The 16,638-nt window shown below is 36.4% G+C and overlaps 1 protein-coding gene across 7 annotated transcripts in view; it reads right to left on the bottom strand.

The window, feature by feature from the left end:
- LOC126373556 (uncharacterized) overlaps positions 1-16,638 on the bottom strand; it is a 163,123-nt gene that overhangs the window by 66,327 nt on the left and 80,158 nt on the right. The gene's annotated exons all lie outside the window — the stretch shown is intronic.

Below are 16,638 nucleotides of genomic sequence, written 5' to 3'. Positions count from 1 at the left end.
TAACAACAAGAAAAAAACCAATACTGAGAAATTTGTATTCGAGAAGTCAGATTTGACTGGGTTCGCATGCACTATTAACAGAAAACAAGAAACTAAATGACGTAACTATTAGCGCACAGCCTAAACTTAAGAGAATTATAAGTTGAATAAAGCTTCCTTTAGCACTGAAACGTGGCTTTTGGTAATTCAATAGACAAGCACTAACAAGGGTTGTTTTTAAAATTCGTCTTTTAAAGAGTTAAAAATGTCTCCACGCAAACGAACTCACAGGCAACAGTTAGTAACTCCTAATCCGCTTTATCCCAGATAAACAGCGCTCGTGCAACCGGCGGCCGTTTTCAAGTTTTTCGCAGAGACGAGTGAGAAATAAATTATATGAACGTTAGTTGATGCTCTTAATTGGATATCATCGGCAGCGACACACTTCCGAAGAGAATTTGGATCTCTAGAAGCTAGTTACAACGGTGAAAATGGGGTTTTTGTTTCACATACTCTCGTTGAAATCGGAAAATGTTTTTTCCACTTATCATCCGTTCGTAATCTAGGCAGAAAGAACGCAAAACTTACGCCGTAAGGACGCGACAAGTCACCAGAGTCAATTTGCAACCACATTTGGTAATAGAGTCAAAGATAGGCGTCCCGACTTTTTGCCGAACAATAAAAAAGTATAATATATGAAAAAAATTGGCCAAATTGGAGATGTCCTTAGAAAAGGTTCAGTAAGATCTATTCTGAACCGACGTGCGAACCTGGCGATTTTCGATTTTTTTATAGAAGCGACTGCCTGTTTGACCTTCCAACCTGCGAAGGGAAAACCAACCAATAAAGGAAAACCAACCAAAAATACAGGTAGGTCACATACCTCCGAAACGCATTTCTCGGAAATATGGGTTTCTTTTCCACGATGTTGATGAGTCTTTTTGTAATTATTTCTTTTTGTTTTGGTGCAATAAAGTATATTTGTATGTGATGGTTTTCCTCATTGTTCCATATCGATAAACTTGTCTGATCTAAACATGAAATCGAAAACTTTGAAAATCATTGGTTTTGGCCTGTGCTGGGATTCAAATCTGTGACCTCACAGTGAAAGTCAAGCATTCTTCCAACTTACGTACCGCTACCATGGGTCTCAATGATAAGTCACCCAGTCCAGCATAGTAATACTGCTAGTAATGTCCAGTAATTCTATGCAATTTATTTTCTTCAAATCATCGTCCATCCTTAAGTTGTCTCAATGTCATGAAGATCATGGCTGGTACTAGAAGTATGATAATCATAATGAGACTTAAGAACAGTATTTTAGATTGTTGCAAATCGCCAATTGCTCAAGCTGTACTTACAAAGTGTCGAGTTTCTTTTTTTGATTTCTTTTTTGACGTGACTTATTGTAGATTTGCTGCAGGTGGCATTAATTACTTGGCCGGACAAATGGGGAGCGCTGAAAGCTCTCACCCGGTACAACGTTTAAGACAACAGGCCTGAGGGTGCCCAGTTGGGCGCGAACCTCGGCTCAGGGCGTCGTCTGAGAGGAAAAATATTTGAAAGAATGACCGCCCAAAGAATGACCCTAGTGGGTCGATAGTGATAAGCGCTGAATGAGGGAAATCGTCGACCACGCCGGCGGGGTCGGTATCGGGGTCCTGAAGTGTTTGGTGTCGCGAGCTGATTGGCCGCGTCTATGGCTAGAGTAATCGGGTCGTCGAGATCGTATATTACGTCCTTCGGACGCCGATGACAAGGTGTCGAGGCGGTCTAAAAAGGTTCACATCAAACCAATAGACTTGCAATTTGACATTTGCGCTCATAAAAGTAAGTGCGCAATTTAAAAGAATCAAATAGCAACAATGACCTTGTTAACCCCCCCCCCACCCCCTCCCAATTCTCCATAGACAATTTCGACAAATAAGTACTTGGTTTATCTTCGGTTTCCAAGAAAATCAATATTCATACCTAGACATTGAATAACGCTGCTATTTATACTGTTATTATTTGTTTTATAAACGTTTTTACGTTCTGTTTGTGTGCAAAAAATAAAGGTATTCATCAAAACAATGAAATATAAAACACATTAAAACACAATATTCACGGGCAAAATCTTTGATAATAACCGAATTAAACACACACACATACACACTTAAGTATATTAGTATGAATTTACAATATGTGCACACACACGCAAACGCACACATACACACATTTCTCAGCACAATACGGGCACATGTTATGCAACGAAGATTTCTCAGGCTCGGTGATCGATTCGATTCATCGATTGCGCTTGCGCCGGTATCGATTAGTTCGCACGTGGCCTCTACAGCTCATAACACTCGCTTTCCAAACGAAACTATGCGTTTAAACGTTAAAATTAGATTATGAGAAGATAGAAGTATGATGTCGAAGCATTAAAATGGCTGACGGGCTTAATCACAACATGTCACAATAAGGTTGAACGTTGGGCTCTCGATCTGGAGGCTGTGAGTTCGAATCCCGGTGGGGACACGTCTAACAAAAATCACTTTGTAATACTGTTTCTAGTTTAACCAGTAGGGCTAATATGCGCAACGTGATAAAACTTTGTCACGGCCATTTTATCGATTCTGACGATATAATTATTCGTTTTGTCGATTGGTGCTAATATGTGAACCCAAATAAGCCGAATGCGTTCTGTCAAAATACGAACAAAATCACGTGGCACGCATGTTACATTTAAATATACTTTATTGCACTTAACAACTAGCACATCACAAACATGAAATTGACGTTTACAAGGGAGGACTTATCTCTAAGAGAGATCTCTTCCAGCCAACCCAGAGGTAGTATAAGAATATCTGCGGGAGAATAAAAAGAGGTGCAATATATGAAATATATTATAACAATTATATATCTAAAACAAAATACTTATGAATATTTTTTTTATGTTCATCCATATATTAATCTACCCTTTTCAGGGGCAATGAATAGTATTACATTTCTACTTTTTAGTTAACACAAAATGTGACATTCGTAGAGAATCCGTTGTGTTATTATCAACTTACCCGACTTCAAGTTAAAGTTGTAGGCCGATTGCGTCACAAGTCAAGGTTGTAGTAATGTAACGTGTGGTGGAGTAATGTAGGTGGAATTATTAGTTTATGACATAAGCAGGTACTTTCACTATTACCTGAAATATGGACTATCTATTTAGCAAGGACAAATACTTAAATGCACTCAGTCTGTTGTCTTATAAAGTTAGTGATTATTTAGAAGATATGAATGCATGGGATTAACTGTCTGAGAACTGATACTAGGCAGCTAAATTAATCAATTGTATAAAAATACAAATGCGTGTATAAAAAAAAGCAAAAGTATGTGTATGTGTGTGTGTGTTGTATGTTTATTTTTTTTAAAGAACGCCTAGGGCCCTGTGCCGAGGTTTTTCTTGCAGCTTCTTTTCCCCGGCTATACAGGTTGTGAGAAGCTGCAGTAATTTTAGGCGGATGAGACGTTCGTTATGTAAAAATTGTCGTTTCAAAGTGTAACTATGTTACCTATTGAATAAAGATATTTTTGAATTTGAATTTGTCATCAATTATTAGATATAATATCGTCTATCCGAATTTGAATTCAGAACTGGGTCCACTAGGGTCAATAGGAGTAATTCATTCAAATATTTTCCTCTCAGACTACGCCCTGAGCTGAGGATCGCGCCCAACTAAGCACCCTCAAGCCTGTTGTCTTAAATTTTGAACCGGGTGAGAGCCCTCAGCGCTCCCTATTTGTCCTACCAAGTAGGTAATGCCATTCGCGGCAAATCTACAATAAGTCACGTCAAAAATAAAGTCAAAACAAAAAGTACTTATTTCCAAATTCAAATTTTAATACACGATACATCTAATAATTGATCATCATCATCATCAATTTAAGAGCCCCGCTCTTGTCGGTGTAGCATTAATAATAATTAATAATTTCATTCATTCATTCATTCATTCATTTCATTTCATTTCTAATAATTGATAAATATGGAAATTAGCTGTCGTCTGTATTTGGAATTTCGGATATGTAATGATGGCCGGGGTACATAAAGCAAAATAAAATAACTCTGTAAGTACACCTCGAAAGCAAATAGGCGTTATGGGGTCTGCATTCGCATTTTCCCTACACCAAAATGACCTTCAAAAAAATTGCAACTCTGACGAAAAAATGCCAATAACCTGCTGTTACGTTATATTAAACACAAGATTATGCATATCCATTTCCTACATACGGAACATACTCCAATCAACCGTTAATTAGTCCACACATCAAGGTGATTAACTACATATTTGGTCAAAGGAAATGACCTATCAACTGTTCAACATGATTACACGATTCATGTCTATATTCTACTTTATAATTAGCGTAATATTCGTTCGATAACCTCTACGATGTAAATAGTTGCTGATTCTTGGTGGTTGAGGTTGCTATTTTGGATGCGAAGATTTTTATACATAGTGATCCAAATATCAAACAACAATTAGTTTTATATATGCTTATTACTTTACATTTTTGAATACTTATGTACCCCAGCAATGGGAAAATAGGTAATTATCACATTAAAAGTAAACAACGCCATCTATCGTTTTGAAGAACGTCGATTGGAAAATCACTCATTGTATTACTTGTACTCGTAAAGTTATGAGGTTGATATAATAATTTGTTTTACACCTGTTGCGCAAGGTACCGGTGTAGCGGGGTACAGGTGCCCAGTGGGGCAGCCCCAAAAGTCAAGTAATTATGTAGCAGTAGTTCACACCGACGCGTAATACAAGTATCAATAGTTTCTTTCATAAGTACAATACTTAGATATTTTTTTTTATGAATCTAATGTTTAAAGTGTAAATAATGGGTAACAGCCTCTGTGATCCAGTGGGTGGCTCAATGATAACCCTGATAAGGTTGGTAATCCACCTCACAACCCACACGATAGAAGAGAAAAAGACGTGTAAATGAACGTGTTTAAATTGCACACTTATTTTTTCATATTTTTGCCTTTTTAGACATTAATAATTTCTAAAAAAAAACTTAGTTATAAAATAACTAAATGAAAAACTTAGTTATAAAATAACTAAATGAAAAACTTAGTTATAAAATAACTAACTTATAAAATAACTAGTTATAAAATAACTAAATTATAAAATAACTAGTTATAAAATAACTAAGTTTTTTCAGTTGGTCAACCATACTACGTGCGTGTTGAAGCGCGAGCGCGACTCGAGCCGATTTTATGGAATGTCCTTCTTATTTTTTTGACGAGATTTATTGTGGTATTGCCGCTGATGGCATTAACTACTTGGCCGCACAAATGAGGACCGCTGAGGGCTCTCATTCGGTACAAAATTTAAGACAACAGGCCTGAGGGTGCCCAGTTGGGCGAACCTCGGCTCAGGGCGTCGTCTGAGGGGATCATATTTGAAAGAATTAATCGACCCTACACACAACAGTCCAATGTCTGAGATCTGTTTGATCACAACAAAAAGTGTCAAGTTCGTTTCAGTGTAAAAGCGGCTCAATAACCTGTACCCTGATAATCTGGTCGAGTGGTGTCGGGTTGCATATCGTCGAAACAGCAAGTCCTTGACATGACATCGAACTGTCTAATTAGGCTTGCAAACATAACACTCACCAATTACTTACATATTTTATTTTAGTTTATTTTAGATACATACAGTTGTGTTTTACTTCTATAACAGATTTAAATAAGTGCTATAAGTAGTTTAACAACAAAACTGTTTCCACATAGATAATTCATGCAACCTCTATGGAATTATACAATTTGTAATAATAATCAGCTAAACAGGGATAATTAAAACACATAATAACGGGTTCTTACCGCGTTTAAATCAGGGATATGAGACTCCCGATATTTCGACACTGTTGCAAGTGCCATGATCACAGGATGACTGACGAGATTGGAGTGGAGTAGGTAGAACCCGTTATTATGTGTTTTAATTATGATAATAGCCGCGTAAACCTAAAACAATGTCTAAATAGGGATGTTTTGTAATAAGCGCTCATATGTCTTGTATTTTTTCCTTCAATCGCTGGTGCTTAGCGACCTTCGGGGTGGTAAGAGCGTTGGTTGAAATTCAATTCTCGGCGTGCAGCCAGCCAAATTAAGAACACATTCCTAATGTGCTCATTAAAAGATTAGTGATTATCTAGAAGATATGAATGCTTGGGATTAGCTGTCTCGGAACTGATATTAGGCAGTCAAATTACTAAAAAGTTTTTTTTTTTAAAGAAAGTCTATGGCCCTGTGCCGAGGTTTTTCTTGCAGTTTCTTTTCCCCAGCTATACAGGTTGTGAGAAGCTGCAGTAGTTTTAGGCGGATGACACGTTCGTTATGCAAAAATGACGATTCAAAGTGTAAAACTATGTTACCTACTGAATAAATATATTTTTGAATTTTAATTTGACTTACACTTTAAAGGGCAATGTTTTGAATTTGTTTTAAAAACTCATATTTTTAATGGAACATTGTTAAATGTAAACAAAATTACATGTATATGCATGCGTTGGCCCAGAAATCTCTAGGCCACGGTCAACCAACTTGAAAATACACTACCAAACTACATCACTCAGAGAGTTTGAACTTTATGTGTATTTAATAAGATATATAACAACATAACTGTAATGAAAATATAAACATGAAACTATATATTCCTAATTTAACGCACAATGTTTATAAAATTCTTTTTAGTATAACGACGCATAAAATATTCATTTACGATATTCAAGAGTAAAACAACGGGTTTATAATAACATGTAATTAAATAGATAATTATGAACGAAGCTATAATTTAAAATCACATTTGCAAACAAATTGTTTTGGTCAAATGTTTAAAATTGCCATAAAGTGAAAACAACGTAAGCGTTATAATGAAAAAATACATTCTCAAAATCTAAAAAAAATGGAGGTTTTATGGTTGGTGGGTGGTTACATAATATTCAATATCTCCTATACTTAAAGGTTGCCTGGAAGAGATTGCTACTTAGCAAAAAGGCCGCCTATTGTAATCATTCTATTTCTCTTTTGTTTTGTATTTTGTTTTTTCCTGTTTGTTCAATAAAGTATTTGTTATATTCAAATTCAAATTCAAAAATATCTTTATTCAGTAGGTAACATAGTTACACTTTGAATCGTCAATTTTTACATAACGAACGTCTCATCCGCCTAAAACTACTGCAGCTTCTCACAACCTTATGTTATGTTTTGTTACAGAAAATCAGTATGTGATTTTTAGATAGATAGATAAAATACTTTATTGAGCACAATGGACACAAAATATAGATTTTTCAAATAGGCGGTTACGTGGTTTTCACATAAACAGCCTACATAAGTCCCACTGCTGGGCCCAGGCCTCCCCTCAATCAACCGGAGGGGGCATGGAGCATACACTACCACGCTGCTCTACTGCGGGTTGGTGGAGGTGTTTTTACGGCTAACAGCCGGGACCAACTGCTTAAAGTGCCCTCCGAAGCAGGGAATCATCTAACTTTTTCGGACAATCAGGTAATTCAAGCCTGCAATGTCCTTACCAAACAAAGGAAAACCGTTATGTAAACTTTGAGGGATGATTCAGGCCATGATTCTAAGTTGATATCAAGTGAAATTTTGTTTCGCAAAATCTAAATATTGTTTTAAGTTTACGCGGTTATTATCATAATTAAAACACAAAAAATCAATAAATAATAATAATATCTAATATTATAATATAATATATTAATATCGGGAGTCTCACATCCCTATTTTAAACGCGATAAGAACCCGTTATTATATGTTTTAATTATTAATCTAAGTTAAATTAACGAAAAGTAGCTTCAAAATAACATGATTAGGTATATTTTCTAATTTCCATAAGCAACTTCGAACCTCTCGAACAGTGAGCGTGACCTTCGGTAAATGATTGTTTATGTAACGCGAGGCACTGACAGGTGTAATGGGATGACCCCATGCAATACAGTTGCGGTAATACTCGTCACTTAGGTACTCAATTTGTATGGTGCAAGTCACGAGAATACTGCATGTACCAAAAAAAAATATAAGTGTGGCGGACCAAACTAGTTGGCCAGGTAGTTCCACCCACATGCAACAGATGGCGCCACCATTCAATAATGCAGTCCTGAAACGCGATATTAAAGTTTACACAGCGCGACGCATATATACAACTTCCAACGTGACACTAGTGGATCGTCGAGCCCTAGTCACACTACCGAATTCTGTCTAGCGGGGTACTATGCTCAGTTCGGTACCCCCAAAAATATTTCGCCGTCAAAATAAGTTTAAAAACTAAAATTCGACTACGGGAAAATCACGCTCTAAAAAGTATGAAACAAGAAAATAGGGGGTATATTTCTCTGATATTCTTCCGAATAGTGATGTTTAGTAGATAGCCTTGGTCGTATGCCGTGGTAAGCGAACTCTTAAGACAAATTGGCATACGACGACGGCTATCTTCTAAACCAAATCAGACCAGCGGGCTTAGCACCGTAAGCGCGCGACTCTTTCTCGCCTCGACATACGTCACCCGTCACTCTCTCACAGTACTGCACAGAAAGAGTCGCATGCTAGGCCCACAGGTTAGGTCCCATACCTCCGAAAATGCATTACTCGAGAATGTGGGTTTCCTCACGATGTTTTCCTTCACCGCCGGGCACGTGATAATCCTTAATGATCCAAACATGAATTCGAAAACAAATTCCGACAATCATTGGTTTAGACCTGTGCTGGATTCGAACCTGCGACCACAAAGTTAGAGGCAAGCGTTCTTACAATTGGGCTACCACGGCTATTATTAGGTTTTATAATATTTTATGAGAAAAATAAAATCTAATTGTAAAATGGCTGAAGGACTTTACCTGTACCGCAAATTACCTATGTTTTAAACCTAACAATACACACTTGTAACACAAAATTCTATCGCAACAACATTAGCACACCTGCAGAGAACTATCTAATCATGGAATCTCCGCATTTGTTATCTCATCGATCATTATTGCGCACGAGTACCCAAAATCACATCAACAATCAAATAGTAAATGTCAAAGTTAACAATATAACTAGGTGAAGTAAATTGGAACTCGTAGATAAGATTGGCCGCGATATGTGACTTGTCTTTCAATTTCTACACATGCAAACATAAGATCACGCTTATTTCCCAGTAGGGTAGGCAGAGACCGTTGAACCACTTCTCAATTGGATACTTGACAATTTTCGGATAAGTATAAAAAATATACAAATGCCTATTTTAAACCTCTTAAAATATTTTATTCTCGAAAAATCTTTTTATTATTAAAAATTTAAGCTTTAAATAAGCTACAAATATGTTTTTATTCTATTGAAAATATTTAACTATAATATCCAATAGTTTTTTTTTATTAAGATCATTTTTAAATATTTTATTATTACAAAGTAAGAATTCTATTATTTATCACTGCATTGCTAAATGTCCCCAATTAGGAGTTGTTATTGACATCGTAACGAAAACTTTGAGGGATGATTCAGACCATGATTCTGAGATGATATCGAAGGGAATTAACAACCTGCATTAAGTACTCCTAATTAGGGTGGGAACATACAACCACATTTAGCACATGACACTAGACACATTTGCATTTAGCACATTGCAGTTATGAATATAATTATTATTATGTTTAGTATCGAATTTTTCCAACAACAACTAATGTAATTATGTTGTCTCATAATAAAAAAATGTGCTCGTATAACCAACATGAGACAATCGATTTTATAATGTTCCTAACACCGATTGTCTTTAATCGTGAAACTATGTTGTAATTGTAACTTTATTGTTATCTTTGTTACACTGTTACATTGTTATATTGTTATATAACAGTTTTGTTACCATTGAACATTATTTGTTACCATAAATACACGTATATTCACTATTGTTGCTAGTTGTCTTTCTTATCTATCTGCTATGTTTTAATTACTTCGTGTTTAAAGAGATTGGATAGATAGTAAATGAATTAGCTGCTGTCGCAGATAAAGAAATGGTATTAAAGTACTTGCGAGTATAAACTCAATCTTTGAGAGCCACAGAACTAAATAAATTCCCACAGAAAGGACAGTTTATTTATAGCATTTTCTATTTTACGTGACCTATTAGTACCTCTAGAAGATTTGCCGCATTCACTACTTGTCTGGACAAATGGGGAGCGTTGAGGGCTTTCAGTAGTCGCAGTACTTACTTAAATCATTATTATAACAATAGAAGATTTATGATAGATTTGATTCCATAGTCTCTGCTTACTCCGGTGGGAAATAGGCGTGAGTTTATGTATGTATGTAGATGATTTAAAGGATCAAAAATCCAAGATGACATTTGAAGCTAAAATAGATCTCGCCTATTTCGCATACGCATAAGCACAGACCACGAAATTCCATGTTGTGGTCATGTGATTGCCTATCCATTAAAAACAAAACAATTGGCCAATTGACAGTTGTAAAAATAAAATACTTATGTAGAGTTAATATGTCAGATATGGTAGTAATTATCCAATTTTTTTTAAGATCATTTTAAACGCGTAGTTTGACAGTTTGTTTGTTTATTGAAATGAGCCGTGTACTTACTAGATTCAAGAAAAAATATGAAATTCTGATTACTAAATAAAAACAGATCTAAAACTAACGAACACCATTTTCTTTTTTCTGTTTAACTTAATTATGAATTTTAATCAAGACAAACTTTATAATAAATTCGACATTTTATCACGTTTTCTATGACGTCACAAATACAAATTCCATAGTTATTTTGTGTTTTGACGTTTAGTAAAAAGTAACTGATTTGACTAGTTGGAAACTAGCCTAATGTGACGTCACTGGGGCTTTTTGGCGGGAAACGGGAACGGGACAGTTGCTTTCTTCATTGAATAATCTAAATAATTATTACGAAGTGGTGTTTTGTGGTTAATGATCGCATTAAGTTAGTCGGAAGACATTCGCGAGTGTTATTATATCGGAGTATTCAATAAACAAAGTGTATCTGCCTATTTTCGCTTCGTGGCAGGAAGCCGCTTCATAACTCAAAAGTTTATGCGGACTTTTGAGTTAATTCGTCTGGGGTTCGGAGTAGGAGTCTACTCCGAGGGTGGGGGCTTAGGTTTCATCATCATCATCTTTCATCATTTCATAAGAAAAAAAATACGTAAGACATGGCTGTATGGGCATAGTTCCCTTTGCCTTACCCTTCGGGGAAAACCAAAACAAAAAAAAAAAGTGACGTCACTGGGCAAAATGTCACGTGACCTAACGTTTTCGCGCGTTAAAATTGATGAAAAAAATATATATATTCATTTTTCTATTTTATAAAGCTTTTTAGAGAAAATAAAATATTTTTAGAGGTATGTTTAATAAGGTATAATATATAATAGGCGCTTAATTGTAAATTTAAAGGAAAGCTGCCAAGTAGCAAATTGTTGTCATCTGTACCTAAATGTCCATCGATTCGACGTTCAAGTTCCACATCGATGTCTATCAGACAATGAAGTTCAGTCTCCCATCTCGATTACAATGGTGGATTTCATTTTCCCATTATTCAAACAACTTCTTATCACCCTTTCATCGCTTGTGGAAAGGCCAATGTTAATTGGTTAGAGATTAATTACTTTATACTAGGAAGTCGGTTGTCGATGGCTTGGGTGTGCTTTTGTGATGTATTTGTATGTATAAGTAGACCAGCTGGTACCTGGGACTGGACTGCAAAAAGGAGTGGAATTGTCTGTCGTCTTCTGTATTTCCGAATGCATACAACCCGGGTGCTTCAAAGCCAAAGTGAACAGGCACCCTCTAGGCGAGCTCGCTCCATTTTAAGCCTCGCCAATGCCTTCGGACAAGTCTGGGGCCAAGAGCAAACCCATCAAAGGAAAAAAAAGACTCACGTGAAACCCGAGAAGTTTTATACAAACTTTTCCACCTAAACATATTCCATTCTATTCTACTTTTTTCCCGTTAGAAGTTGAATTTCGCAAGATCCCCTCTTATTGAGAACCTACGCCCTAAAAGGAAACCCCATGCAAAATTTGAGACTAAAAAGTTATGGAGTCAAAAACAGTAAAATAATAAAAAATAAAATTACTTAGGTTAAGAGAATCCAATTTAAAAACTATTTCTATAACAATTATAGAAAAATATAATAGTTTACCTGAACAATCTATATTATAAAAGCTAAAGGACTGACTGACTGACTCACTCATAACGAAATCTCAGAAACTATAAGTGCTAGGACTCTCACATGAGCGTTCCTTTTAGGACGTAGGTGCTCGCTAAGACGGGAGCTTGCGAAATTCAACCTCTAAGGGGTTTACCCCCTAAGTTTAACTTCTTTTCACCCCTTTTTTCCCGCTAGCTGTTGAATTTCACAAAAACCCGTCTAATTGAACACCTACGTCTTAAAAGGAACCCCTATGCGAAATTAGAGACTAAAAAGTTATAGAATTCCAAAAACAGTAGAAGTAAAAAAGGGAAGGAGGGTTCCTTTTAGGACGTAGGTGCTCCCTAAGGCGGGATCTTGCGAAATTCAACCCCTAAAGGGGTAAAAAGACGTAGCAAAGTTTGTATGAAACTTCTAGACTTAGTTTTAATACTAGGGTTTCAAGCGAACGAAGTCGCGGGTAACAGCAAAGTAGTATACAATATTCACAAAACAATGCATACCTAATCCAGATCAATAAGAAATGGCAGAAAATTCGCACACTTACGCGCATGCGTCGAGATCATAGTAGTTTCTTTTACAACAATTGGCGGGCGCAGTAACAGCGTTGGTTGCTTTATTTTTAGGGTTCCCTACCTTGATGAAAAATCGGGAGCTTTTTTAAATCATTGTCGTGTATGTCCGTTTGTCATACTCTCTCTCTTGTCTAAAGCCTATGTTACTTTTTAAAATTATAGTTACCTACATGTTCGTGATTTTTTTTCCGTACTTTATCGCAAATACGTTTTTTTCTCAAATATTTAAATAAGTAATCCTATATTTATGAACCGCCGCCGCTGAATAGCCGCAAATGAAAAGATAGCCGTGATTCCTACTTATGCTGTCAACAAAAACCAGGCCTGGTAAGAAGAATACAGAAAGCTGATTCCGAACACTCACGGAATCACCCCTCTCCCTTGCTTTCTTTAAACTATAAAAAAAAAAACATTTTTATTTCATACTTTCGTCCATACATGTGTTAGTAGAAAACCTTAAAAGTAAGTTAGTATCAAATTAAACAATTCTATTTAAATTAAATTATTAGAAGTACATATCGTCACTGGAAAGGCAAAATTACGTAAGCGCCAAAATAGGTATTTTGGGTTTTTTATATATTCGGAATCAGCGTTTCATTCAGCGTCGATCTGTCTGGGTAGCATTGCGATACGAGCACTTTTTTGGCGCTTACGTAAATTTAAAAATAGTTGACTTTTTTCAATTCCAGTTTCTTAAACGACAAGATTTTGGTGTTTTTTTCGTGACTGGTGTATAAGTAATATTGTGTTCCTATATAATAACTACATATTAACTTTAAGTAAATTTGGCATTCTATAGTTTGAAAAGTATCATTTTATTAGTAATTTTGGACTACTGAAAATAAAAAATAGACTATTTATAAGTCATTTTTATTTACAGCTTTTAAAATAAGTAAGGCGTATAAGAAAAAAATGTCTTAGCATGTTTATGCAGTGAATGGCGTATAAGTAATTTTGACTTACAGTATTTAGAATAAGTAAGGCGTGTACGTAAATTTGCCTTCGCATTTTTATGCTGTTATTAAGCAAGTTTGTGGGCTAGCAGTAAGTTTCCCAGGAAGTTATTTTTTAACAATAGATCTAAAAGTAAAACTATTTTAGAATTGATTTTATAATTTATTAGCGACCCGCCCGGCTTTGCTCGAGTGCAATGCTGAAGAAAAATGAAATTATTTACGACATCACAATAAAATCCTCAAAAATAACAGTATTTCTACACTATTTATTGGATGATATTATACATTGCATCAAAATCCGTTGCGCAATTTTAAAGTTTTAAGCGTACATAGGGATATAGGGACAGAAAAAGCGACTTTGTTATACTTTTTAAGTTCTGTCATTTGCATATTTAGCGCCAATTTTGAATTGAGAACTCAACATTCAAATTTGTTGGAATTTCGAATATCAAAACAATTGAAAGCATTAGGATTAATGCAATTGTTTAGTCACAGCGTTGGTTTGAATCTGTCAGGTCACGTCCGAAAATGAATCTCTATTCTCGGTATGTCACATGGCGATTTTTGAGGATTAGTTGTCTTTATTAGGCATTTCAGGGACAACCATTTAAACGATATTGCATGACGCACTTGGTGTGAGGAAACTAGTTTGCCGTTACATCCCGCATTTTCTGACGATCATAAGGTAGCCCGCGTCAGATGGTGTAAGAAAACTCTTCAGAGGTTCAACCGAGGAGAGTCAAATCACGTGTACCACATCATCAGTGGTGACGAATCTTGGATTTATGCTATTATCCTGATTCCAAACAACAATCCACAGTTTGGGTCTTCCAAAACGAGTCAAAGCCGACTAAAGTTGTTCGCTCTCGAAGCACTTCAAAGAAGATGGTGGCAACCTTCGTGGAGAAAATCGGTCATGTTGCGACAATTGCACTTGAAGATCGTTGGACGGTTAATGCGGATTGGTATACCTCAATTTGTTTACCACAAGTCATCGCCGAACTTCGAAAATCTAACCCAAAGCGACGCATGATGATGCGCAGGGGTGCAGGATGCTGCACCATGACAACGCAAGCTCACACACCGCTCGTCAAACGATTATTTGAAGCAGGAAAACGTAGAAATTCTTGACCATCCTCCATACAGTCCTGACCTAAGCTCCAATGATTTCTTTACATTTTATAAAATTAAAAAAGAAACTCTTCGCGGTCAAAGGTTCCAGTGCGGTGAAGAAGCGGCCAACGCTTTCAAGTCAGCCATTTTGAACACCTCTACTTTGGAGTGGAATAAATGTTAAACAATACCTGGTTCGAGCGAATGGAAAAGTGTATTAAACTTCGTAGTAAATACTCTGAAAAACAATAAGGGGAATTATTGAGGAATTAGAAATTATTGAGGAATTAAAAAAACTTGACCCTTCCAGAGACTTGACTAGACTTAGAGCCACGTATGCTTGTCCTAATTCAAACAATTTTGAGCCCAAATATACTACTGCATGGTCGACTGTGCTGCCCTGCATATGTTATGTTATGTTAGTGGGCTCTGTTTTCCGCATTTAGACTTTAAGGTGGCCCATTATGCGTGTAATTGTTGACTACGTAAGCCAACCTATCTCCTTCCAGAAGCTCAGAAGCCTCCTGGGGATTTCACAGGTTTCGCGGAGCGACCCCATTCCTTTGAGGATTTTTACCCGTTGTGCTGACACTCCCGTGCATTCCAGGATTACATGGGGGGGCAGTTTCTTCTGCGTCCAGACAGCCTCTGCAAAGTGGGCTGTCCGTTATCCCTAAGTTAAATAGGTGCTTGTTGAGTGGGCAGTGACCCGTTATACTGCCCACTACTATTCGGAGGTCATTGCGGTTTAAGCGAAGCAGTCGGCGAGTGAATTGGATATCATAGGCATGATCTTCGACTGTCTGCATGTGGGCAGCTGTGCCCATCTGTCGTTGTGTAGTTGCTGGGTATGGTCCCGTAGCCACGAGCGTAACTGACTGAAAGGTATCGGCAGGATTGGTTCGGGTCCATATACCCTGGTGTCTGATCCTCTCCTTGCCAGTTCGTCGGCGGCATCATTACCCAGCGATCCACTGTGCTGCCCTGCATATTATGGACGGTGGATGCCAATGACAAAATTAAGGGCAACATCCTTCTTTCAGTCATTTTGTAATATCGTCCATCTTGGATTTGAAATTTTGACATAATGACAGTATTCTACTAGTGTAGTCCTATCATTTGATACCCATATTGAGGGGGTTGTGGAAAAATATGTACCTAGTCCGCTATTTTGGAACGGCGGCCATCTTGAATTTTAAATTTTGACATAATCACAGTATTCTACTTGTGTAGCTATTTCATTTGATACCCATATTGAGGGGGTTTGGAAAAATATGTAATCCCCCATTATGTACCGGCTGCCATCTTAGATTTATAATGTTATTGATTTTATTATATTGTATTGACATCGGAATTAAAGGTGCATACCAAATTTCAGATCAATCTGACAACAGGAAGGTACTTAAATTGCAATTTCTAATTTTGATACAAATAAATACCGTACGGGTTTAGCTAAATAAAACCGTTTAACCCTTTCACGGACAGAGACCATGGGTCATTGGTGGTTCATAATAAGTAGTATGACACCTTGGAATCAGAACGTCGGTATACGTTCTGTCTTTGAAAGTGTTAAAAAGAAACTTTTACAAACATATAACGGGTTGTACGCTATTATTTATATTTTATGAAACTTTATTTCTGGCACTTCAGTATTTTAATAGCTATTTTTATAAATCAATTGAAGTAATAAGTAATTTAAGGAGGTATTAAGAATAATTATTTGTCTCTTACGTCTTTTTACCCATGTAAGATATTACAAAAACTTACTTTAAAGAATCTTTGGTGAACTGACATAATCAATCGATCACT

This window comes from Pectinophora gossypiella, chromosome 2, assembly GCF_024362695.1.
Source record: "Pectinophora gossypiella chromosome 2, ilPecGoss1.1, whole genome shotgun sequence".
Taxonomy (NCBI): Eukaryota; Metazoa; Arthropoda; class Insecta; order Lepidoptera; family Gelechiidae; genus Pectinophora; species Pectinophora gossypiella.
The sequence above is the reverse complement of the archived record's forward strand: the minus strand, read 5'-3'. Positions and strand labels throughout refer to the sequence as shown.